The sequence below is a fragment of the Coregonus lavaretus genome (genome assembly GCF_964263955.1).
Source record: "Coregonus lavaretus genome assembly, chromosome: 31".
Lineage (NCBI taxonomy): Eukaryota > Metazoa > Chordata > Actinopteri > Salmoniformes > Salmonidae > Coregonus > Coregonus lavaretus.
This window is the reverse complement of record NC_140018.1, coordinates 30,532,876-30,559,059: the sequence shown is the minus strand read 5'-3', so window position 1 is coordinate 30,559,059 and position 26,184 is coordinate 30,532,876. Positions and strand designations below refer to the sequence as shown.

At 44.9% G+C, this 26,184-nt stretch overlaps 1 pseudogene across 1 annotated transcript in view; it reads left to right on the top strand.

Annotated features, from left to right (window-relative positions):
• Nucleotides 1–25,289, top strand: part of LOC311107129 (serine/threonine-protein kinase D3-like) — a 55,260-nt pseudogene extending 29,971 nt beyond the window's left edge. Inside the window, exons 3-19 of the transcript XR_014615871.1 lie at nucleotides 677–815; nucleotides 7,554–7,685; nucleotides 8,214–8,371; nucleotides 9,424–9,616; nucleotides 9,822–9,899; nucleotides 10,268–10,448; nucleotides 10,810–10,933; nucleotides 11,181–11,258; nucleotides 12,934–13,210; nucleotides 20,379–20,431; nucleotides 20,585–20,657; nucleotides 21,103–21,209; nucleotides 21,641–21,802; nucleotides 21,990–22,088; nucleotides 22,294–22,561; nucleotides 24,552–24,637; nucleotides 24,860–25,289. The product of XR_014615871.1 is annotated as a serine/threonine-protein kinase D3-like (transcript). The remainder of the gene's footprint in view (nucleotides 1–676; nucleotides 816–7,553; nucleotides 7,686–8,213; nucleotides 8,372–9,423; nucleotides 9,617–9,821; nucleotides 9,900–10,267; nucleotides 10,449–10,809; nucleotides 10,934–11,180; nucleotides 11,259–12,933; nucleotides 13,211–20,378; nucleotides 20,432–20,584; nucleotides 20,658–21,102; nucleotides 21,210–21,640; nucleotides 21,803–21,989; nucleotides 22,089–22,293; nucleotides 22,562–24,551; nucleotides 24,638–24,859) is intronic.
• The last annotated feature ends 895 nt before the right edge of the window (nucleotides 25,290–26,184 follow it).

The following is a 26,184-nucleotide window of genomic DNA, read 5'->3' as shown; positions in this document are numbered from 1 at the left end:
CAGTTCAGGGAACAGAACCGAAAACTGAAAAAGAACAACAAAATTGGAGTATCGTAAACAGAACTGGGAACGAAAGTGATCTCTAGTGTTCCAGAATGGAACCATTCTTTTCAAATCTTGAGATCCGGTTAATAACGTTCCTTTTTGGTCCAAAAATATTCCTAATGTCTAGTATATAATTATGTAGTACAGTTGTAATAGTAAGAGCCTAAACCCATTCCAATTCACTTCATGATGCTCAGCGCTTCAAGCCAAGCCCCCTCCATGTCCACCCCGCTCTCTCGCTCTCTCCCCACTCGTGAAATTTCAGTTGCATCTCACGCCTGCACTTATCTGTCCATCAAACATGTAAACAACTAGCTTACCCGTTCCATAGCAAGCTGCTCTATCCACGCTAATTGGTGGAGTAAATGAATGAGCTAAATGTAAAAACGATGTTGATTTCACAGGGTATGAAAAGGAACTATATAAACCGTTACCTTTTTGGGGTTTGAACCGTTTCAGAACTTTATTATGCTCGTCGGAACACTGGAATTGAACAAAATAGATAAGGGTTCCGCTCGAAACAAAATGAATTATTTTGGTTCCAAACCCTGATATATACTTCACAGTAACACATCCTGTAAACTAAACATACCTGTAATACCTCTTGTTCTTCTTCTTCTCCTCCTCCCAGTTCCCGGAGTGTGGATTCTTTGGCATGTACGACAAGATCCTTCTGTTCCGTCATGACCTGACCTCGGAGAACATCTTGCAGAGGCTGACGTCAGTGGAGGACATCCATGAGGGAGACCTGATCGAGGTGGTCCTCTCAGGTGAGACCTGGGAAAGAGTTTTAGATCCTCCTTGTCACAAGCGATGAAGTTGATATCAAGAGAGGAAGTTGATATCAATCAATCAATCAATCAAATCTTATTTATAAAGCCCTGTTTACATCAGCAGATGTCACAAAGGGCTATACAGAAACCCAGCCTAAAACCCCAAACAGCAAGCAATGCAGATGTAGAAGCACGGTGGCTAGGAAAAACTCCCTAGAAAGGCAGAAACCTAAGAAGAAACCTAGAGAGGAACCAGGCTCTGAGGGGTGGCCAGTCCCCTTCTGGCTGTGCCGGGTGGAGATTATAACAGTATATGGCCATTAAGGCCAGATTTTTCTCCAAGATGTTCAAACGCTCATAGATGACCAGCAGGGTCAAATAATAATCACAGTGGTTGTAGAGGTTGCAACAGTTCAGTACATTAGGAGTAAATGTCACTTGGCTTTTCATAGCCAGGCATTTAGAGGTTGAAATAGCAGGTGCGGTAGAGAGAGAGAGTTGAAAACAGCAGGTCTGGGACAAGGTAGCACGTCCGGTGAACAGGTAAGGGTTCCATAGCCGCAGGCAGAAGAGTGGAAACTGGAGCAGCAGCACGACCAGGTGGACTGGGGACAGCAAGGAGTCATCAGGCCAGGTAGTCCTGAGGCATGGTCCTAGGGCTCAGGTCCTCTGGGATGGGATGGAGAGAGGGAGAGAGAGAGAATTAGAGGGAGCATACTTAAATTCACACAGGACACCGGATAAGACAGGAGAATAACACCAGATATAACAGACTGACCCTAGCCCCCCGGCACATAGACTATTGCAGCATAGATACTGGAGGCTGAGACAGGGGGGGTCAGGAGACACTGTGGCCCGTCCGACGATACCCCCAGACAGGGCCAACCAGGCAGGATATAACCCCACCCACTTTGCCAAAGCACAGACCCCACACTACCAGAGGGATATCAACTGACCACCAACCTACTACCCTGAGACAAGGCTGAGTATCACGTCAGTGACTCAACCCACTCAAGTGATGCACCCCTCCTAGGGACGGCATGGAAAGCACCATTAAGCCAGTGACTCAGCCCCCGTAATAGAGTCAGAGGCAGAGAATCCCAATGGAGAGACAGGAACCGGCCAGGCAGAGACAGCAAGGGCGGTTTGTCGCTCCAGTGCCTTTCCGTTCACCTTCGCACCCCTGGGCCAGTCTACACTCAATCATAGGACCTACTGAAGAGATGAGTCTTCAGTAAAGAAGTCTGCGTCTCTCACATGGATAGGCAGACCATTCCATAAAAATTTAGCTCTATAGGAGAAAGCCCTGCCTCCAGCTGTTTGCTTAGAAATTCTAGGGACAATAAGGAGGCCTGCGTCTTGTGACCGTAGCATACATGTAGGTATGTACGGCAGGACCAAATCCGGGTAGCCGGAGAGTAGAGCATTGCAGTAGTCTAATCTAGAAGTGACAAAAGCATGGATTAGCTTTTCTGCATCATTTTCGGACAAAATGTTTCAGATTTTTGGTGGAAAAAAGCTGTCCTTGAAATATTCTTGATATGTTCGTCAAAAGAGAGATCAGGGTCTAGAGTAACGCCGAGGTCCTTCACAGTTTTTTTTGAGACGACTGTACAACCATCAATATTAATTGTCTGATCCAACAGAAGATCTTTTTGTTTCTTGGGACCTAGAACTAACATCTCTGTTTTGTCCGGGGGGCCAGTATGAAAAATGTATGCACTCACTAACTGTAAGTTGCTCTGCATAAGAGCGTCTGCTAAATGACTAAAATGTAAATGTAAATGTCCGAGTTTAAAAGTAAAAAATGTGCCGCCATCCACTTCCTTATGTCTGAAACACATGCTTCCAGGGTAGGCAATTTTGGGGCTTCACCATGTTTCATCGAAATGTAGAGCTGTGTGTCGTCCGCATAGCAATGAAAGTTAACATTGTGTTTCCGAATGACATCACCAAGAGGTAAAATATATAGTGAAAACAACAGTGGTCCTAAAACGGAACCTTGAGGAACACCGAAACGTACAATTGATTTGTCAGAGGACAAACCATCCATAGAGACGAACTGATATCTTTCCGACAGATAAGATCTAAACCAGGCAAGAGCTTGTCCATGTAGACCAATTAAGGTTTCCAATCTCTCCAAAAGAATGTCGTGATCGATGGTGTCAAAAGCAGCACTAAGGTCTAGGAGCACGTGGACAGATGCAGAGCCTTGGTCTGACGCCATTAAAAGGTAATTTACCACCTTCACAAGTGCGGTCTCAGTGCTATGATGGGGTCTAAAACCAGACTGAAGCGTTTCGTGTACATTTTTTGTCTTCAGGAAGGCAGTGAGTTGCTGCACAACAGCTTTTTCTAAACATTTTTGAGAGGAATGGGAGATTCGATATAGGCTGATAGTTATTTACATTTTCTGGGTCAAGGTTTGGCTTTTTCAAGAGAGGCTTTATTACTACCACTTTTAGTGATTTTGGTACACATCCAGTGGATAGGGAGCATTTATTATTTTCAACATAGGAGGGCCAAGCACAGGAAGTAGCTCTTTCAGTAGTTTAGTTGGAATAGGGTCCAGTATGCAGCTTGAAGGTTTAGAGGCCATGACTATTTTAATGAATGTGTCAAGAGATATAGGATTAAAAAACTTGAGTGTCTCCATTGATCCTTGGTCCTGGCAGTTTTGTGCAGACTCAGGACAGCTGAGCTTTGGAGAAATACGCAGATTCAAAGAGGAGTCCGTAATTTGCTTTCTAATCATCATGATCTTTTCGTCGAAGAAGTTCATGAATTCATCACTGCTGAAGTGAAAGGCATCCTCTCTTGGGGAATGCTGCTTTTTAGTTACCTTTGCGACAGTATCAAATATAAATTTTGGATTGTTCTTATTCTCCTCAATTAGGTTGGAAAAACAGGATGATCGAGCAGCAGGGAACACAGTGAGGAACTCTGTATACGGCCCAGGAGGCCTGTAAACAGTAGCTATAAAAAGTGATTGAGTAGGCTGTATAGATTTCATGACTATAAGCTCAAAAGACGACAACGCAGTCATTTTGGGGGGGGGGGGGGGGGGTTATAATTCACATTTTATAATTGACATTTGCTATTGTAAATGTTAGTAACACCTCCACCTTTGCGGGATGCGCGGGGGATATGGTCACTAGTGTAACCAGGAGGAGAGGCCTCATTTAACACAGTAAAGGCTTAAGCCATGTTTCAGTCAGGCCAATCACATCAAGATTATGATCAGTGATTAGTTTATTGACTATGACTGCCTTGAAAGTGAGGGATCTAACATTAAATAGCCCTATTTTGAGATGTGAGATATCACAATCTCTTTCAATAATGACAGGAATGGAGTAGGTCTTTATTCCAGTGAGATTGCTAAGGCAAACACCAACATGTTTAGTTTTGCTCAACCTAGATCGAGGCACAGACACGGTCTCAATGGGGATAGCTGAGCTGACTACACTGACTGTGCTAGTGGCAGACTCCACTAAGCTGGCAGGCTGGCTAACAGCCTGCTGCCTGGTCTGCACCCTATCTCATTGTGGAGCTAGAGGAGTTAGAGCCCTGTCTATGTTGATAGATAAGATGAGAGCAGCCCTCCAGCTAGGATGGAGTCCGTCACTCCTCAGCAGGCCAGGCTTGGTCCTGTTTGTGGGTGAGTCCCAGAAAGAGGGACAATTATCTACAAATTCTATATTTTGGGAGGGGCAGAAAACAGTTTTCAACCAGCGATTGAGTTGTGAGACTCTGCTGTAGAGCTCATCACTCCCACTAACTCATCACTCTGCTGTAGAGCTCATCACTCGATGCCGAAACATCTTTCTAGCTAATTTACACGCTGAAGCTATGTTTCTCTTGGTGACCTCTGACTGTTTCATCCTAACATCGTTGGTGCCGACGTGGATAACAATATCCATATACTCTCTACACTCGCCAGTTTTTGCCTTAGCCAGCACCATCTTCAGATTAGGCTTTACGTCGGTAGCCCTGCCCCCTGGTAAACAGTGTATGATCGCTGAATGATTATTTTTAATTCTAATATTGCGGGTAATGGAGTCGCCAATGACTAGGGTTTTCAATTTGTCCGAGCTAATGGTGGGAGGCTTCGGTGGCTCAGACCCCGTAATGGGTGGAGGAGAGACCTGAGAAGGCTCGGCCTCTGACTCCGATTCGTTGTTTAATGGGGAGAACAAGTTGAAAGTTTCTGTCGGCTGAATGAGCGACACCGGTTGAGCATGCCGACAGCATTTCTTTCCAGAAGCCTTGAGAAAATTGTCCGGCTGCGGGGGACTGTGCGAGGGGATTTATACTACTATCTGTACTTACTGGTGGCACAGACGCTGTTTCATCCTTTCCTACACTTACATTGCCCTTGCCTAACGATTGCGTCTGAAGCTGTGCTTGCAGCACGGCTATCCTCACCATAAGGCGATAGTTCTCCTGTATATTATGAGTACAGCGACTGCAATTAGATGGTATAGTGTTAATGTTACTACTGAGCTTCGGCTGGTGGAGGTCCTGTAGAACCATGTCCAGATAAAGCGTCCGGGGTGAAAAAGTTGAATGAAAAAAGTTGAGCGCGTAAAAAATATAAAAATAACTAAGACGTTGATAAAATGTGTTAAATGAAGATTTAAAAAACAGTCATGTTTGGCAGGTAGCCAAGCAGCAACAAACAGTGTAGCACGGAGACAAGTGACGCGCTCAAAACGGAAGTGACAAACCTCAGTCTGTTTTATCAAGAGATGGAGTTAATATCAAGAGATGAAGTTGATATTTAGGATGGTACTTTATGTGGTACAGGGATCGCTTTGTTTACCCTGTAACCCATTCACATCCATTTTCTCTCCTTGTGTATCCCTAGATCTCTCCTGTGTTGCTACTATGTATGCCCTATGTCACATCATGTATCCCCCAATGTATTCTCAGCCCCGACCTAAGATGCACCCGCAACATTTTTGGTGGACATAGTCATTTCCTCTGACAGTGTCTTGTGGTCTGTTGTTGACAGTCCTAAGTGTGAAACTCAACCATCACCTGAACAGCGGCACACCCCAGAGTAGTATTCATGTTGAATTTCAACACATGAGACGAAACGTGTGAATTCGCAGCCAACCACACAAGACTCAACCCCATACCACTTCCTCATCCTCTGCCTGTTTTTGGTGCAGCAGGGCCCCACAGTCAGTCAAAGTGCAGTAGTGTTGATGACATTGATGCTAAGCTGCTTGAGTCTTACTGCTCTTTCAGTCGCTTCATAGACATCGCCTGCTACTCTGTGCCCCGAATAGAAGACAAAACATGTTTTCAGCTCTCTGGTTTTGCACAGCCAGACAGGCCTGCTGAGTTCCTCTCTGGCAGCTCAGTTCAGCTCGGTTCAGATCACTCTCAACTTCCTTTGACACCTCTCCTTTTGTTTCGTGGCTTGTTGGGCTCTGGTCCCAAACTCCACACAGCTCTGCTCTGCTAGGTCTGAGCAGGTTCTCTCTCAGAGGGAGGCCGTGGCAGATTTCTCTTGGCTCCCAGCTCAAAGTCATGCGCTTGTTATTTCTGCACTTGCTGTTTCTCCGTGATTGATGAGGACGTCGTTTGTGAGCTGGTGAATGCTGCTCATGCCCTTTACACACCTGTCCCCACCTAGTCATTGTTAGATTAAGGTCATGTTTAGTCTCATTCATATATTTTAGGTACCTGTGTGACATCTACAAAACCTTGTTCAATAGCAGAGCTGTGTGTTTCTCTCTGGGTGCAGAATGCTCTCCTCTAAAGTAATAATTGCCCTTTCGGAACGCTGTCTGGATTGTTGTGTACCCACTGGGAATGTGTTTGCTATGGCGCTGTTTTTCATTACAACCACTTGGTTCGAAGGTGGCCTTCGTGTTCGCCTATTGATAAAAAGAGAGAGAGGGGCTTATGAGAAGTAATTTCATTTTCTTGGAAAGTGGACATGAAATGAATGGTCGGACCGAGCAAAGAGCAAAGGTGGCAAGACTTCAAGCACATTTTTGCCCTCAGAGAAATGGCCATCAGGGAAAGAACAGGCACATCACTCAGAAGTGCTTAATGTAACTACATTAATGCCCCCAATTAACTATGTCCAAGTCCCAAATGGCACCCTATAGTCAACTATGGTCAAAAGTGGTTCAGTGTATAGTTAATAGGGGATACAGCCTATGTCACATTAATCAAGTTGGGAAACACAAAGACAACCAGGTACATTGTTCAAGTCAAAACGTTGGCCGTAGTAGATTACTTGCTAGGTGCCAACGAACGGTGGGGATTCAATATGTAGCTAGAATCGTTAGGAAAGCAACAGATAATGACAAGAGATGTTCTGTGGTCAGAGGCAATAGGATGGACACCCTCTGCTTTTAACTGTTCGTTACCACGGCCTGTTTTGTCCTTGACATCCATCTGAAAGGCATTAAAAGCACTCTGAATCAGAATGACAGTAGAAAAACTTGAAAGACAAATTAAGCATTTCTCAGAAAAAGTATGACGTGAGCAGTGCTTTTAAGTGGGTTTGATGGAAGTCTTGTAGGATTGGTGTGATTTGTACTGTCTTTCTGCTAAATCATTGCCCCATAATGGTGCTAATGGTTTGATCGTGACTCATCTCATATCTAAATGTACTTCCTCTGTTATTCATATAAATGCATGTCTCACTTCTTTGTTAATGTGTTTTTCCTGCAGTACCGTAATCCAGTGTGTATGTGTGTGTGTGTGTCTCAGCTCTGGCCACTGTTGAGGACTTCCAGATCCGTCCCCATGCCTTGTATGTGCACTCCTACAAGGCCCCGGCCTTCTGTGATGATTGTGGGGAGATGCTGTGGGGCCTGGTCCGACAGGGCCTCAAATGTGAAGGTAAGTCTGGACCCTGCCCCATTGCCGCCCTAGCCCAGCTGCTTTGATCCCTGTCACTTCACTCTTGACCTGGGCTTCACCTCAAATCAAGGCCCTGGCTCACATAGGCCCGAATCAAAGCCTGGGGAACTGTACAGCAGGATGTGGCTTCCTGTTTTTTCAGAGGACAGCTTTGAAGTCCTGATCAGAAGAGCCTTTGAGTGGATCTCATTGTAGTGATGCCAAGGAGTGGATGGGCTCTTATAATGCTTTGTGGAGCAGATGATTGTCAGATGAGAGAGTTTATGTAACCTGATGGAAGAGTAAAACAACACTGAACGTTCACCTGGATGCTCAATACAGGACTGCTCTGTACATGACCTAACTCTGTGTCCAGAGAGAGAAAGAGAAAGAGAGAGATAGAGAGAGTGAGAGCCAGAGTGAGAGTCAGAGTGAGAGTGTGAGCGTGAGAGTAAGACAGGCTGGCTGGCAGAAAGGTAGACAGACATGTAGGTATGGTTACTAAGTACTGTGCCACCTCCTCCATAGGATGTGGGCTGAACTACCACAAGCGCTGTGCCTTTAAGATCCCTAACAACTGCAGCGGGGTGAGGAAGAGACGGCTGTCCAACGTGTCCCTGCCTGGAGCCGTGCTGTCAGTCCCCCGCCCAGCTCCCATTGAACAGGTCCCTACACCCCAGGAAGAGGTAGACTATTTATAGTGCACTACTTTTGACCAGGGGCCATAGGGCTTTGTTCAAAATAAGTGCACTATATAGGGAATAGGGTGCTTTTTGGGACACTATATCTGTGCTGCTGCTGCTGTTGCTCCACTTTCCATTACTGCTGGTTGTAGCACTATGTACAGCTTCCGACTCTTCAAGACACACACACAAGCATGCATGCATTGACACACACACACACTTTCTCTATACAGACAGTCACACAAGTTAAACTCAGTCAGGGGCAATAGCTTCAGACAAACCAACCGTTTTTCCATTCAGGCTGGCCAATTAATAGTTGGGAGCCTGAAGAGAGTGTTTATGTCAAAACTCTGTGTATACATACCAAAACCCAGGGTTTACTGAAGAAACAAGGCCCTTCATATGAATCACTTTCATAAAGCCATTTCAATCCCTAATATTAGTCTAATGTGCACGTTTGTTCTGGTCAGTTAAGTTGATAGTCATGTTTAATATTACCACCAGTCCGGGATTCAATCCAAGGCGTATTATAGTGCAAGTCACTATATAGCCGACAATGCCCTGCACAATAACGAGCCTTGGATGGAATCCTGGCCACAGTCTAATAAGAGGCACAAAGCAGACAGCGTTATTGACACTGCTGCCTCCCAGCCAAGGCAGATGAAACAAATCCTTCTCATAAGCTCTGTTCACTGTTGCCCAATGAAATATTGTCCTTTATGTCCATATCTGAAGCTCATTCACAATTAAGTTTCACACGGCTACTTATCTCCCGGTTGTGTGTCCAGTACCTTTCTAAAGGAGTCGTGACTTAAAATTCTGTACAATAAAATCCGTGCTATGAGATGTTATTCAGAACTTGACAGTTTAGATGATACAACATAGGCTACAGTACAGTAATGTCCGGTATGATTTTCCTATTTTTTACAGTTTCTATCTTTCTTTTTCTTGCGCTGTTATCCTTTTCCTTCCTTTTACGCCATTGTGCTATCTCCCCCTACACTCTCTCTTCCTCTCTATTGTCCTCATGCTCTCTCTCGCTCTCGCTCCCTCAGCAGCGCCCTCTCCTGGGGGCAGGGAAGAATAACAGCCTGTTAAGCGGCAGACCTATCTGGATGGAGAAGATGGTGCTGGGACGGGTCAAGGTGCCGCACACCTTCTCAGTGCACACCTACACCAGACCAACCATCTGCCAGTACTGCAAACGCCTGCTCAAGGGCCTGTTCCGTCAGGGCATGCAGTGCAAAGGTGAGCTGCTCCAAATACTGGCATATTGTGTCGATGGAATAAGTGCCATACTATTTCCAGTAGCTTGAAGAGTTTTTTGATACATTCTGAACTGAATAATTCACCACAAATGAAGATAATGTACATCAATATGCCATCATCATACAGCTGGTTGAGTTCCCAATGATTGGACGTGACATTGAATGTTGAATCTTTGTGTTTTCAGATTGTAAATTTAACTGCCATAAGAGATGTGCAGCCAAGATACCAAGAGACTGCCTTGGTGAGGTTTCCTTTAATGGAGGTAAGTTTGTCTCAAGTAGAATCTCTACCTAAAATTGCCTCTGTAACTTGTCCCATCTATTTACTTAACAGCATTTCTGCCCCCAGTGCATTGACTGCATTGACTCCCCATGTAGTAAGCAACTAGCCTAGTCCCATACGGTATGTACTGTAGCCAACTCTTCTATCACAAGTACAGTATGTGTCTACAGCGCATACAGGAAGGGCCAGGCTAGTAAGCAGTACATGTCTTTATCACACTGAGGACCACATTGGAAATAAGTACATTTAACGCTTGAATGTGTCATCCTTGGGTATTTTTTGTACTTTTAAATTGTTTCAAATCAATCAATCAATATCACCCCCCTCTTCCTGTGTTTCCTGTCCCAGAACCAGCCAGCCCAGGCCCTGACTCTGAGGCCACCATGGAGGTGGACAACAGTTATGTGAACAGTGAGGGCAGCCAGAGCATGGATGACCCAGAGGAGCCTTCCACCCCAGACGATAAGTTCTACATAGAGGGGCCCTGTCTGGATGGGGACAAGGACGAGGAGACAGTCAAGGCTATCAGGTACTTACTTAGTCCCCTTTGTCCCAGGTGGGAAATAATGCCTTCTTCTGCCGCTGGAGTGTGTCTTTGGCCACAGATTGTGCCCTGTCCCATGAGAGACCCATCTCTTCTAGCACAGCCACCACAGGCTATCACTGGACTGGAATAGAAGGAATAGGATTCAATTAATTGAATACCTATCATGTGTGCAGATGCGTTCAATTGTGGAGTTCCTTTTATGTGTGTTCTGTCGTGTTTTGTGTATGAAAATGATTGTGAGTTTGTTAAAACAATCACATGAGCTTTATAAATGTATGTCAGTGCTTTGGCAATTGACATTAGGCGTACATTCGTTCATACGTGCTCTTGCCATTTTGTGTAGCCCCATGACAAGCAGTTTCATCCCCCTAATGCGGGTGGTTCAGTCCATAAAACAAACCAAGCGGAAGAGCTCAACCATGGTTCGGGAGGGGTGGATGGTCCACTACACCAGCAGAGACAACATGGTGAGAAACCTTGTTATAACCCTGGATCATGTTATAGGGTGAATCCCAAATGGCACCCTGTTCCCTTTATAGTGCACTGCTTTTAAGTAGAGGCCGATAGGTGCTGGTCAAAAGTAGTGCACTACATAGGGAATAGGGTGCTATTTGAGGGTGCTATTTGGGACGCACATATAGTCTTTCATCAATAGTCTGTATAGAGATGGAATTGGTTTCAGAGTTCTTGATGATTGCTTTTATCCGTTTCCAGAGGAAGAGGCATTACTGGAGGCTGGATAGCAAGTGTCTGACCCTTCTGCAGAACGAAACGGGATCCAAGTATTACAAGGTACTGCATCTCTCATTATACCTCCCTGTCCAATTATAGCAGTTACACAGACAAAATAATAAGACATTACTCAAATAAAAAGACAGTTGACAGTGTAGCGTGAGGCTCTGAGACAAGCTAGAAAGGAGTAAGAAAAGTCCTGTCATACCAGCAATTGTTTTCTATTTATGTAGTGAACATTTTAGTAATGTTTTGTGGTGTTATTTGAAGACAGTAAGGTGTTGTCCTCCTCCTCCCACAGACAGACAGGCAAGGCTATAGTTGTTCCTCTCTGTTCTCTCCTCCCTCTATGTTCTTTTTGCATGTGACCAAACAAGCCTCTCAGAATATCACTAATCGTTTGAAGATCTCGGAGGGAGACAGAGAGAGAGAGAGAGCGAGAGGTAGAGAGAGAGAGAGAGAGAGAGAGAGAGAGAGAGAGAGAGAGAGAGAGAGAGAGAGAGAGAGAGAGAGAGAGAGAGAGAGAGAGAGAGAGAGAGAGAGAGAGAGAGAGAGAGAGAGAGAGAGAGAGAGAGAGAGAGAGAGAGAGAGAGAGAGAGAGAGAGAGAGAGAGAGAGAGAGAGAGAGAGAGAGAGAGAGAGAGAGAGAGAGAGAGAGCAAGGGTAGAGAGGGAGGGAGTGAGAGAGAGAGAGAGAGAGAGCAAGAGGTAAAGAGAGAGAGAGACAGAGAGAGAGGAAGAGGTAGAGAGGGAGGGAGTGAGAGAGAGAGAGAGAGAGAGAGAGAGCAAGAGGTAGAGAGAGAGAGACAGAGGTAGAGAGAGAAAGAGAGCAAGAGGTAGAGAGAGAGAGAGAGAGAGAGAGAGAGAGAGGTAGAGCGAGAGGTAGAGAGAGAGAGCAAGAGGTGAGAGAGAGAGAGAGAGAGAGAGAGAGAGAGAGAGAGAGAGAGAGCGGAGAGAGAGAGAGAGAGAGTAGAGCGAGAGGTAGTAATTGAGATGGGAAAAGAGAGATAGAGAGAAAGGGATTGAGAGAGATGTAAAAAGAAGGGAAGAGAGAAAGAGGTGGAGTAGAGAGAGCCCTGTGGCTAAGCTTGCTCCTCTTGTGGCAGACGGATAGTCAGTACCAGGACCAGGGGGCTTCCCTGTGGTGTCTCTGGCCATGCCTCCCTCCCTGCCTGGCAGGCTGCCAGCATGCCTTGTGCCAAGATTGGGGAGGCACGTCCTGCCTTTTAATCAGGGGAGCGCTTCGCTTCCCCCCGGCCCGGCGGAGCGCCCTGTCATGTGGTGCACTCGGCAAACCACAAGCAGTTCTTCTGATACTGGCGACAGAGGCGTGGAGGGGCCCGTGCGGGCGCAGCAGACTGGGCTGACTGAGAGACGATTGGCTAGCCAGCAGCAGAGAAGCTTCACTCCTCTCTTTCAGATGTTTTTTCTCCTTGTGGGTGTGTTGTCCTGCTCGGCTACAGCAGAGGAAGGAAGGCGGAATGTTAAATTGGACTTGAAAAGCCCAACACACTTCATTCCTTAAAGGCTGTCAGAGAGTGAGGAGAAGAGAGGAGAGGCCATAGCAGAGAAAAGGAGAGAGGGGGAGCTGATAAAGGTGGGACAGTTAGGAGTTAGGACCCTATTCCGTAGGTGTACTAGTTCCTGGAAACCTCAGCCTCACGGGTCATTTGATTAGCTGACAATTCATTGTGACCTTTGATGACCTTTGAGCTGCTCATCTGACCCCATCCTCAGGAGATCCCGCTGTCAGAGATCCTACAGGTGGAGCAGGCGCAGGAATTCCAAAGCCTGGCCCAGGGCAGCAACCCTCACTGCTTCGAGATCATCACCGCCACGATGGTCTACTACGTTGGGGAGAATAACAGCGGTCACTTCCATAACCCTGCCTTGGCCGCCACCGGCGTGGGGCTAGAGGTGGCCCAGGGCTGGGAGAAGGCCATCCGGCAGGCACTGATGCCTGTCACTCCCCAACCCAGTGTCTGCACTGGCCCTGGACAGGGCAAAGATCACAGTGAGTAGAGTGGTAACCCTTCTGCTAATGTGATTGAGATCTGCTGAGGAGATTAGTCAAATTTAATGTCACGCAATGGTAATGTTTTTATGGGAGTGTGTGTGTGTGTGTGTGTGTGTGTGTGTGTGTGTGTGTGTGTGTGTGTGTGTGTGTAGAGCTTCAGTATATTTGGGCTTTTTTGGAAAACACAGAGGTACTCCACTGTGACCTCCCGCTGCCTGCTCAAAGTCTATTACTGGAAAATGAAGTGGTGGTATTTTAAGACGATTTAAGGGATTTGAGGGGATTTTCTAGCCTTTTTGGATTTATCTCTGGCTGTGATAAGTGATATGAAAATTCCTCCCATTAATTAATTAATAGAGAGTGACAACATACACTGAACAAAAATATAAACTGAGTTACAGTTCATATAAGGAAATCAGTCAATTGAAATAAATTCATTAGGCCCTAATCTATGGATTTCACATGACTGGGAATACAGATATGCATCTGTTGGTCACAGATACCTTAAAAAAAGGTAGGGGCGTGGATCAGAAAACCAGTCAATATCTGGCGTGACCACTATTTGTCTCATGCAGCGCGACACATCTCCTTTGCATAGAGTTGATCAGGCTGTTGATTGAGGCCTGTGGAATGTTGTCCCACTCCTCTTCAATGGCTGTGCGAAGTTGCTGGATATTGGCGGGAACTGGAACACGCTGTCGTACACGTCGATCCAGAGCATCCCAAACAGGCTGAATGGGTGACATGTCTTGTGAGTATGCAGGCCATGGAAGAACTGGGACATTTTCAGCTTCCAGGAATTGTGTACAGATCCTGAAACATGAGGTGATGGCGGCAGATAAATGGCACGACAATGGGCCTCAGGATCTCGGTGCATTCAAATTGCCATCGATTAAATGCAATTGTATTTGTTGTCCGTAACTTATACCTGCCCATATCCCAACCCCACCTTGGGGCACTCTGTTCACAACATTGACATCAGCAAACTGCTCGCCCACACGACGCCATACACACTGTCTGCCATCTGCCCAGTACAGTTGAAACCGGGATTCATCTGTGAAGAGCACATTTCTCCTGTGTGCCAGTGGCCATCGAAGCTGAGCATTTGCCCATTGACGTCAGTTACGACACTGAACTGCAGTCAGGTCAAGACCCTGGTGAGGACGACGAGCACACAGATGAGCTTCCCTGAGACGGTTTCTGACAGTTTGTGCAGAAATTATTTGGTTGTGCAAACCCACAGTTTCATCACCTGTCTGGGTGGCTGGTCTCAGACGATCCTGCAGGTGAAGAAGCTGGATGTGGAGGTCCTGGGCTGGTGTGGTTACACGTGGTCTGCGGTTGTGAGGCCGGTTGGACGTACTGTTAAATTCTCTAAAACGACATTGGAGGCGGCTTATGGTAGACATATGAACATTACATTCTCTGGCAACAGTTCTGGTGGACATTCCTGCAGTCAGCATGCCAATTACACGCTCCCTCAAAACTTGAGACATCTGTGGCATTGTGTTGTGTGACAAAACTGCACATTTTAGAGTGGCATTTTATTGTCCTCAGCACAAGGTGCACCTGTGTAATGATCATGCTGTTTAATCAGCTTCTTGACATGCCACACCTGTCAGGTGGATGGATTATCTTGGCAGAGGAGAAATGCTCACTAACAGGGATGTAAACAAATTTGTGCACAACATTTGAGAGAAATAAGCTTTTTGTGCGTATGGAAAATTTCTGGAATCTTTTATTTCAGCTCATGAAACATGGGACCAACACTTTACATGTTTCGTTTATATTTTTGTTCAGTGTAATTGAGTGAAACTCACCAGAACAATCCGTGGTTACACAATGGAGTACAATGTGAGTGAATTAGGGACAGATCGAAAATCATTTCACATGACCCCCCATAGAATTAACTGAAAATAATGTTTACGACCACAAATAACTATAACTGTAGCGACCCTGTGTTTATAAACTTGGATATTGATTTTGCCATAACAGCATGCTGAAGTGGCACAGTCGATGCCACGCAGGGCTACGGGCCAGAAGGTTGAGAGTTCACCGACCACCACAGACAAGCTCACTCTCCCTACCTTTTTCATTACACTACATTTAGAGCCAGCTGCAGACAATGATCAGCTAGGGGGAAATCAGATTTTCAATATTTTGATGCCATATTTATAATTATATAAAATATATGCAACAAATTTTCCACCAACAGGTTTCTGTGGCAATGCACCACACAACCAATAAACAAAGCATACCGACTTCGGGCACTTCAATATCATGGTTTGCATTTTCAACCCCACAATAAATAGACTATGTCAATCTCGACAAACAGAAAATACATCCCTCCCTAACTTGTAGGCTTACCCAGTATAGAAGGCTTGGCTTGACAATCTCTGAATGTCATTCAACTTTTTGGTGTTTTGTAACAGATGTCTCTTTCCATTCATCAATTGGCCGCTGCACAGTTTGGATTGAATGATTGATTTAATTTGTCAGTAAAAAAAATACATACACCATCGGTCAAAAGTTTTAGAACACCTACTTATTCAAGGGTTTTTCTTTATTTTTACAATATAGAATAATAGTGAAGACATCAAAACTATGAAATAACACATATGGAATCATGTAGTAACCAAAAAAGTGTTAAACAAATCAAAATATATTTTATATTTGAGATTCTTCAAATAGCCACCTTTTGCCTTGATGATAGCTTTGCACACACGATAGCCTATTATAAAAAAAAAAAAGGTGTGGCTACTTTCCTAAAACAATAATTATCCTCCTCACGGTTCAGCTGTCAGAGATTTGAGCACTAAATGTATCAAGGCACTGCATGCATAGGCCTATAAGCTTAGGTGTCCACTGTATGATATTAATATTTTAATAAATATATACAGTGAGGGAAAAAAAGTATTTGATCCCCTGCTGATTTTGTACGTTTGCCCACTGACAAAGAAATGATCAGTCTATAATTTTAATGGTAGGTTTATTTGAACAGTGAGAGACAGAATAACAACAAACAAATCCAGAAAAACGCATGTCAAAAATGTTATTAATTGATTTGCATTTTAATGAGGGAAATAAGTATTTGACCCCCTCTTAATCAGAAAGAATTCTGGCTCCCAGGTGTTTTTTATACAGGTAACGAGCTGAGATTAGGAGCACACTCTTAAAGGGAGTGCTCCTAATCTCAGCTTGTTACCTGTATAAAAGACACCTGTCCACAGAAGCAATCAATCAATCAGATTCCAAACTCTCCACCATGGCCAAGACCAAAGAGCTCTCCAAGGATGTCAGGGACAAGATTGTAGACCTACACAAGGCTGGAATGGGCTACAAGACCATCGCCAAGCAGCTTGGTGAGAAACACAAAAGAACTGTCAATCTCCCTCGGCCTGGGGCTCCATGCAAGATCTCCCCTCGTGGAGTTGCAATGATCATGAAAACAATGAGGAATCAGCCCAGAACTACACGGGAGAATCTTGTCAATGATCTCAAGGCAGCTGGGACCATAGTCACCAAGAAAACAATTGGTAACACACTACGCCGTGAAGGACTGAAATCCTGCAACGCCCGCAAGGTCCCCCTGCTCAAGAAAGCACATATACAGGGCCGTCTGAAGTTTGCCAATGAACATCTGAATGATTCAGAGGAGAACTGGGTGAAAGTGTTGTGGTCAGATGAGACCAAAATCGAGCTCTTTGGCATCAACTCAACTCACCATGTTTGGAGGAGGAGGAATGCTGCCTATGACCCCAAGAACACCATCCCCGCCGTCAAACATGGAGGTGGAAACATTATGCTTTGGGGGGGGGGGGGGGGTTTCTGCTAAGGGGACAGGACAACTTCTCCACATCAAAGGGATGATGGACGGGGCCATGTACCGTCAAATCTTGGGTGAGAACCTCCTTCCCTCAGCCAGGGCATTGAAAATGGGTCGTGGATGGGTATTCCAGCATGACAATGACCCAAAACACACGGCCAAGGCAACAAAGGAGTGGCTCAAGAAGAAGCACATTAAGGTCCTGGAGTGGCCTAGCCAGTCTCCAGACCTTAATCCCATAGAAAATCTGTGGAGGGAGCTGAAGGTTCGAGTTGCCAAACGTCAGGCTCGAAACCTTAATGACTTGGAGAAGATCTGCAAAGAGGAGTGGGACAAAATCCCTCCTGAGATGTGTGCCAACCTGGTGACCAACTACAAGAAACGTCTGACCTCTGTGATTGCCAACAAGGGTTTTGCCACCAAGTACTAAGTCATGTTTTGCAGAGGGGTCAAATACTTATTTCCCTCATTAAAATGCAAATAAATTAATAACATTTTTGACATGCGTTTTTCAGGATTTTTTGTTTTGTTTTGTTTTTTTTGTTCTGTCTCTCACTGTTCAAATAAACCTACCATTAAAATTATAGACTGATCATGTCTTTGTCAGTGGGCAAACGTACAAAATCAGCAGGGGATCAAATACTTTTTTCCCTCACTGTATATATAGCCTATATAAAGGAAGAGAAGCTTAGGCCTAACCCCAGAGATATATAGATATGCCGGTGGGAATATTTTGTATAAAGATAAGCATTATATTGTTAGATTATAGGAGTAACTCTGGTAGGCCTGAAACAGTCTTCCTCACCTCAAGTTCAACTGTCGGAGTCAGTTGGAGAACCGGGGCCTTTACATCATAGGCCTGCAGTAGCTAAAGCTTACTAATAGCCACACCATACCAAACCTTCACAAACGTTTCTAAACTTTATTCGGATAATATCAAAAGTAATTCAAGACATTGTTTATAGAGAAAATACGAGCAGAAGATTGAATGTAAACCAGGGGAAAACCGCACTACCCTCCCCTGTGCTCAATAAAAACACACACAACCCTCCCCAAAGCAAAAAAAATAGTTTGACAACCCTCCCCTATTTTGGTTCTTTGATGGTTACCACAGGTTCAAACTAGTGGCCTACCTACCTCAAGCTTAATTAAAACCTAGTTTCTATTGGTCGAGGTCTTTGGGTTTAATTTTGCATCAACATTTTGTCTGTGTCTCAAATGGCACCTATTCCCAATATAGTGACTCGGTTCAAAAGTAGTGGGGAATAGGGTGCAATTTGGGACACCGCCTTTGTTCTACTGGTCTGTGCATACAGTACAGACTGTTTGATATATTACTCTCTATGGATTGTGTTACATAAGCCCAGTCTTTGGGTGACCCAGCTGATTGGTATTTGGTGGCCCACTTCTGGGACCGGACTGCTGGTATAGATCAGTCCGAGTTCAGAACCAATGGAAACTCCAATGGAAATGTACTGAAAGTACAGCCTTTGGGCATTCACCTAAATAGGTTTTAGTTATTCTTTACATACAGTATATATAAATATACAGTGCATTCGGAAATGATTCAGACCCCTTCCTTTTTTCCACATTTTGCCTTATTCTAAAATTGATAAAATAAACGATTTTCCTCATATATCTACACACAATACCCCATAATGACAAAGCGAAAACATTTTTTTTTTTTTTTGCTAATTGATTTAAAAAAAAAAAAAAAAAAAACCTTATTTACGTAAGTATTCAGACCCTTTGCTATGAGACTCGAAATTGAGCTCAGATGCATCCTGTTTCCATTGATCATCCTTGAGATGTTTCTACAATTTGATTGGAGTCCACCTGTGGTAAATTCAGTTGATTGGACATGATTTTGAAAGTCACACACCTGTCTATATAAGGTCACACAGTTGACAGTGCATGTCAGAGTTAAAACCAAGTCATGAGGTCAAAGGAATTGTCCGTAGAGCTCCGAGACAGGATTGTGTTAAGGCACAGATCTGGGGAAGGGTACCAAAAAATGTCTGCAGCATTGAAGGTCCCTAAGAACACAGTGGCCTACATCATTCTTAAATGCAAGAAGTTTGGAACCACCAAGACTCTTCCTAGAGCTGGCCGCCTGGCCAAACTGAGCAATGGTGGGAGAAGGGCCTTGGTCAGGGAGGTGAACCCAATAGCCACTCTGTCAGAGCTCTAGAGTTCCTCTGTGGAGATGGGAGAACTTTCCAGAAGGACAACCATCTCTGCAGCACTCCACCAATCAGGCCTTTATGGTAGAGTGGCCAGATGGAAGCCACTCCTCAGTAAAAGGCACATGACAGCCTGCTTGGATTTTGCCAAAAAGCACCTAAATGACTCTCAGACCATGAGAAACAAGATTCTCTGCTCTGATGAAACCAAAATTGAACTCTTTGGCCTGAATGCCAAGCGTCACGTCTGAAGGAAACTTGGCACCATCCCTACGGTGAAGCATGGTGGTGGCAATATCATGCTATGGGGATGTTTTTCAGCGGCAGGGACTGGGAGACTAGTCAGGATCGAGGGAAAGATAAACGGAGCAAAGTACAGAGAGATCCTTGATGAAAACCTCCTCCAGAGCGCTCAGGACCTCAGACTGGGGCGAAGGTTCACCTTCCAACAGGACAACGACCCTAAGCACACAGCCAAGACAACACAGGAGTGGCTTTGGGACAAGTATCTGAATGTCCTTGATTGGCCCAGCCAGAGCCCGGACTTGAACCCAATCGAACATCTCTGGGGAGACTTGAAAATAGCTGTGCAGCGACGCTCCCCATCCAACCTGACAGAGCTTGAGAGGATCTGCAGAGAAGAATGGGAGAAACTCCCCAAATACAGGTGTGCCAAGCTTGTAGCATCATACCCAAGAAAACTTGAGGCTGTAATCGCTGCCAAAGGTGCTTCAACAAAGTACTGAGGAAAGGGTCTGAATACTTATGTAAATGTGATAGTTCCGTTTTTTATTTTTAATACATTTGCACACAAAAAACAAAAAACGTATTTTGCTTTGACATTATGGGGTATTGTGTGTAGATTGATGGGGGGGGGGACAATTTAATCCATTTCAGAATAAGGCTGTAACGTAACAAAATGTGGAAAAAGTCAAAGGGTCTGAATACTTTCCGAATGCACTGTATACTACAGAAGGGACATTTCCTGAAGAAAATGTGTGTGTTTGCTTCAGCTTGAATAGTTAAGCATCATATCTACTTTAAATATATACACAATTAAGAATATAACCATGTGTCCTTACCTTGGACGTGCTTCAAATAGAGCTTGATCATTTACTATTTCCGAAACCTCACAATCTGTTTCTTGTCTCTTCAGAGGACCTTTCGATCAGCATATCAGTGTCTAACTCACAGATCACAGAGAATGTGGTAAGTGTATATCCAATACAGCATATTAGATATGTATAGCTACAGCTCCACTGGCATTCCTGATAACTCAGGAATTTAGGAATATTGAAAAATGTCTGCATAATGTTAGATGGATTGTCTTTTTAGTAAAATATGTATTTTCTCTTTTTTTAGGATATCAGTTCAGTCTACCAGATCTTTGCTGATGAGGTCCTGGGGTCGGGTCAGTTTGGGATTGTGTATGGAGGTAAGTCAAACTGACTCTACAGTAGTTCCATTGGTTTTATGCACATTGTGAAGTGGAGAGGAAATTCAGCAACTGATAAGAGCTTATTTTTCGCTTTTAACAACAACAAAGCTATTTGATCAACTTCCACTGTCTTCCAAGAGTTGTTGAATTTCCTCTTCACTTCTGTTTGCTCCTCAATTCATGCACCTTGGTTGGAGAGCGCGGTAGCAGCAGAGTTCCTTTCCCTTTGGCTTCATTTACATCCATCCATGCTTTCTTCTCTTTATAGTGGCTTTAATTCACAGGGAGGGGGAGACTACTAGCTTGTTTTTCTTTCTATGCTATGCAAATAAACATTTATTAGTGGGATTTCTCACTGTCTGTCTATTCTATAGTTGGAGACAGAGGAAGAAATAGACACAGTTCATTTGCAACAGTTTATCTTTTTAATTCTCATGTTTAGGTAAACACAGAAAGACTGGGAGAGACGTGGCCATCAAAATCATCGACAAGTTGAGGTTCCCTACCAAGCAGGAGAGCCAGCTGAGGAACGAGGTGGCCATTCTCCAGGTAGACAAAGGACTGAGAAGCCTGGCTTTTTTTCTAGCCATTCTAGACCCCGATAGCCTGGGAATCCGAACTGGTTAGCTACGTTTCACTATTGTTTCACTTCACAACATTAGTAAAATGTAGAGATTCAGTTTGGAGTCCCGGGCTAGATCCTTGAAGGGCTATTCTGAAAAAATGCTGTGTGTTTTCAGATTTCAAAGTGCGTCTGTGGACCCTGGTATATACATATCATATCACCATATGTGGAGTGTGGTGTTAGTTGATAAAAACAAACCATCTAATATGTGTGCAGCTCTGCAGAGTTGAGGTCATCTGTCACCAAGCCCATAGTGAACACGTTTCTGTATATCTAAGGTCTCCTTCTCTCTAATTGCACATCAGGGATAAATATTACATTTTCAATTGAATTGAATTAAATCCCTGCCTATCAGAACCTTCACCATCCTGGGATCGTCAACCTGGAGTGCATGTTCGAGACTCCCGAGAGGGTCTTTGTTGTCATGGAGAAGCTCCATGGCGACATGCTGGAGATGATCTTGTCCAGTGAGAAGAGCAAGCTCCCTGAGCGTCTCACCAAGTTCCTAGTCACGCAGGTCAGTTACAGAAAAATATAATTTATACTAATGACCCACACGGTAACACTTTACATAAAGTGTTTTTATTACTGTGTAATTGTTCCTGTACCCTAGAGATAATTACACAATACTGGAAAGCCACTGTAATGACAAGTACCATAGCTCAACCAATAGTAAGTCTCCCCATGTGCTTCCTGACCCACAGATCCTGGTGGCTTTGAGGCATCTCCATTTTAAGAACATCGTCCACTGTGACCTGAAGCCTGAGAATGTGCTGCTGGCTTCCGCAGAGCCCTTCCCTCAGGTGAGTGCATGAGCTGTCCACCACAACAAGCAAAATGGGCTACTGGGCTCAGTGTGCTATTGGTTTATTTAACCAGATTGTTATTGTAAATGAGAATTGATCAATTACTTATAATTACTTTGCTTACTAAAGCTTTAAAAATGGAACTTACCTATAAGGAATGACAGCTCAAGGATGAACTTGGTTCCTATGTGTGTTCCTATAGGTGAAGCTTTGTGACTTTGGCTTTGCTCGCATTATTGGCGAGAAGTCGTTCAGGCGCTCTGTGGTGGGCACACCCGCCTACCTGGCGCCCGAGGTCCTACGAAGTAAAGGCTACAACCGTTCCCTGGACATGTGGTCGGTGGGTGTGATCGTTTACGTCAGCCTTAGCGGAACCTTCCCCTTCAACGAGGACGAAGACATCAACGACCAGATCCAGAACGCTGCCTTCATGTACCCTCCCAACCCCTGGAAGGAGATCTCTGGAGAGGGTAAGAGCGAGTGGGTGTGTGCATCCCAAATGGAACTGTATTCCCTTTATAGTGCACTAGATAGCGAATACGGTGCCATTGGGGATGCACTGTTTTTTTCGGAAACAAAACAAATTAAAACATCTTCTTCTTTTCAACACGTCCAATTTTGCTATTATGGATCATTTCTTTTGAGAGCCATCTATAGCACTCTTGCTTTATAAGTAGATTCTAGACAATAGCCATGCACTGGCGCTTTTTAGTCACCAACCCCTATAATCACCATGAAATTGGCCATTTCACATTACAGGATAAATACGCTGTTGACTCACTCAGTGTACTTACAGTGTGATCTCTGGGGTTACTGCCGGTCAAAACTAGACTGTGGCTTGATCCCAAATGGCACCCTACAGGGGCCATAGGGCTCTGGTCAAAAGTAGTGCACTATAAAGGGAAAAGGGTGCCATTTGGGAAGCTGCCTGTATTCCTAGTGGGTTGACCAGTAGACCGCCTAAGTTTCTGTTTCCCAGGGTCGCTGTGGTTGTAGTGGGTGGTCTTCACCTCTCATGGTGTGGTCTTTTTCAGTCTCTCCCCATAGAAAAATTAGCCCAACTCTTTGGAAGTGTCTTTGGAACTTTCTTTGGAACTTTGAGACTGATAATAGCATAATATTTGTGTAGTCCTAATTGACTCAACCTAGAGGTAGCCATGTACACTATATATACAAAAGTATGTGGACACCCCTTCAAATGAGTGGATTCAGCTATTTCAGCCACACCCATTGCTGACAGGTGTATAAAATCGAGCACAAACCATGCAATCTCCATAGACAAACATTGGCAGTAGAATGGCCTTACTGAAGAGCTCAGTGACTTCAACGTGGCACTGTCATAGGATGCCACCTTTCCAACAAGTCAGTTTGTCAAATTTCTGCCCTGCTAGAGCTGCCCCGGTCAACTGTAAGTGCTGTTATTGTGAAGTGGAAACATCTAGGAGCAACAACGGCTCAGCCGCAAAGTGGTAGGCCACACAAACTCACAGAACCGGACCGCCGAGTGCTGAAGCGCCGAGTGCGTAAAAATCCTCTGTCCTCGGTTGCAACACTCACTACCGAGTTCCAAATTGCCTCTGGACGCAACGTCAGCACAATAACTGTTAGTCGGGAGCTTAATGAAATGGGTTTCCATGGCACACAAGCCTCACCATGCGCAATGCCAAGCGTCGGCTGGAGTAGTGTAAAGCTCGCAGCAATTGGACTTTGGAGCAGTGGAAATGTGTTCCCTGGAGTGATGAATCACGCTTCAGCATCTGGCAGTCCGACGGACAAATCTGGGTTTGGCGGATGCCAGGAGAACATTACCTGCCCCAATGCATGGTGCTAACTGTAAAGTTTGGTGGAGGAGGAATAATGGTTTGGGCTAGGCCCCTTAGTTCCAGTGAAGGGAAATCTTAACCTAGAATGACATTCTAGGCGATTCTGTGCTTCCAACTTTGTGGCAACAGTTTGGGAAGGCCCTTTCCTGTTTCAGCATGACAATGCTCCCGTGCACAAAGCGAGGTCCATACAGAAATGGTTTGTCGAGATCGGTGTGGAACAACTTGACTGGCCTGCACAGAGCCCTGACCTCAACCCCATCAAACACCTTTGGGATGAATTGGAACGCTGACTGCGAGCCAGGCCTAATCGCTCAACATCAGTGCTCGACCTCACTAACGCTCTTGTGACTGAATGGAAGCAAGTTCCCGCAGCAATGTTCCAACATCTGGTGGAAAGCCTTCCCAGAAGAGTGGAGGCTGTTATAGCAGCAAAGGGGGGACCAACTCCATATTAATATCCATTATTTTGGAATGAGATGTTCAACGAGCAGGTGTCCATATACTTTTGGTCATGTAGTGTTTTTGATAGAAGACTGGAGTGGCCAGACTGGAGGGAGATTGTGCTGGATGGAAATGTAGATCTCACTTGTTTCTCATGTTGATGTTGTGCATGTTTGTCCATCCACACTCACAGCCACAGACCTGATTAACAACCTCCTCCAGGTGAAGATGAGGAAGCGCTACAGTGTGGACAAGTCTCTCAGTCACCCCTGGCTCCAGGTAACACACCTGGACATTGACTAGGAGGAGCTACCTTCAGTCACACCACGTTCATCACATCATTAAATGCAACACATCTCTATGGTGTTCACAGTTCACTCTGTTATGAAAATAGGACTTACTCCATCTAAGGATCTATGAAGAGCTACTTCTCCTAGGCTTCTTCTTGCAGTTTGCTAATGACAATACACTTAACCTATACACTTCCCTTCCCTCCTCCAGGATTATCAGACGTGGCTGGACCTCCGAGAGTTTGAGACACGCCGAGGAGAGCGCTACATCACCCACGAGAGCGACGACACCCGCTGGGAGGAGTTTGCGGACGAGAGAAGCCTGCACTACCCCAAGCACTTCATCATGGCTCCCAATCTGGACGACATGGAGGAGGACCCCTAGTGGCCGGGAGGACTGCCTGCAGGCTGCACGTGTTTCAGGAGGAGTTCACAGGGCATCCTGGGACTCGGAGTCCCATGGCTAGTGCTTGGGTCCCTGAAACCTGCTACTGCTGGCTGAGACTGTAAGCTTAAACAGGCGGAGATGCATGTATTGCCTACATGTATGTGCATAAAGGTGTAATCAGGCACTACCACATGGAACAGACTGGGGGCGCTGCAGTGGACAGGCAGCTGTGTGGTGGTACTAAGTACCATGACATGGGAACACACGGTGGTGTTGTGGGGGGGGGGGGGGGGGTGATCGAGATCGAGTATCTTTAGGTTGTTTTGTTTTCATCACATTCCAGAGACGTGGCTTCTTCTCCGCTGGCTGCCTTCTCTACAAGCCATAATATACAGTATGTCTCATGAACCTGAAAGGCATACAGTACCTTTGGTGGTTGGTTAGATAGGGATTCCCTCAGCAACAGTAATAAACATTTGCACTGCCTTTCAACCCAGATAAAGGGTTACTATAAAAGACGGTTACTTTAGACCAAATCCAAGAGACGAAGAAACAGTCAAGCTTTTCAGCTTGTATAGCATATTTGTTGTTAGTTTATCATGTGTATTTGAAATCTCGTCACGACTACATTCAATTGTTAATTTACCATGAGATTGCTATTTTTGGAAAACATTTATTTCCAATGGTTTCATGTAATGGTATTGAACTGGAACACTTAAAGGGATACGTCGGGATTTTGGCAATGAAGCCCTTTATCTACTTCCCCAGAGTCAGATGAACTCGTGGATACCATTTTTATGTCTCTTCATCCAGTATGAAGGAAGTAAGAGGTATTTTCGCAAGCCAATGCTAACTAGTGTTAGCGGAATGCCTGGAAGTCTATGGAATCTACTAGCATGCTAGCAGTTATCATAGACTTCCAGTCACTAGTTAGCAACTTCCTTCAAACTGCACGCAGAGACATAAAAATGGTACCCACGAGTTAATCTGACAGGGGAAGTAGATAAAGGGCTTCATTTCCAATATCCTGAAGTATCCCTTTAATACAAAATATGCTCATGTTTATTAGGTACACCACCCCGTTCACAAAAATGGTTTGCTCCTACAGACAGTGAGTCACATAGCCGTGGCTTGCTATATAAAGCAGG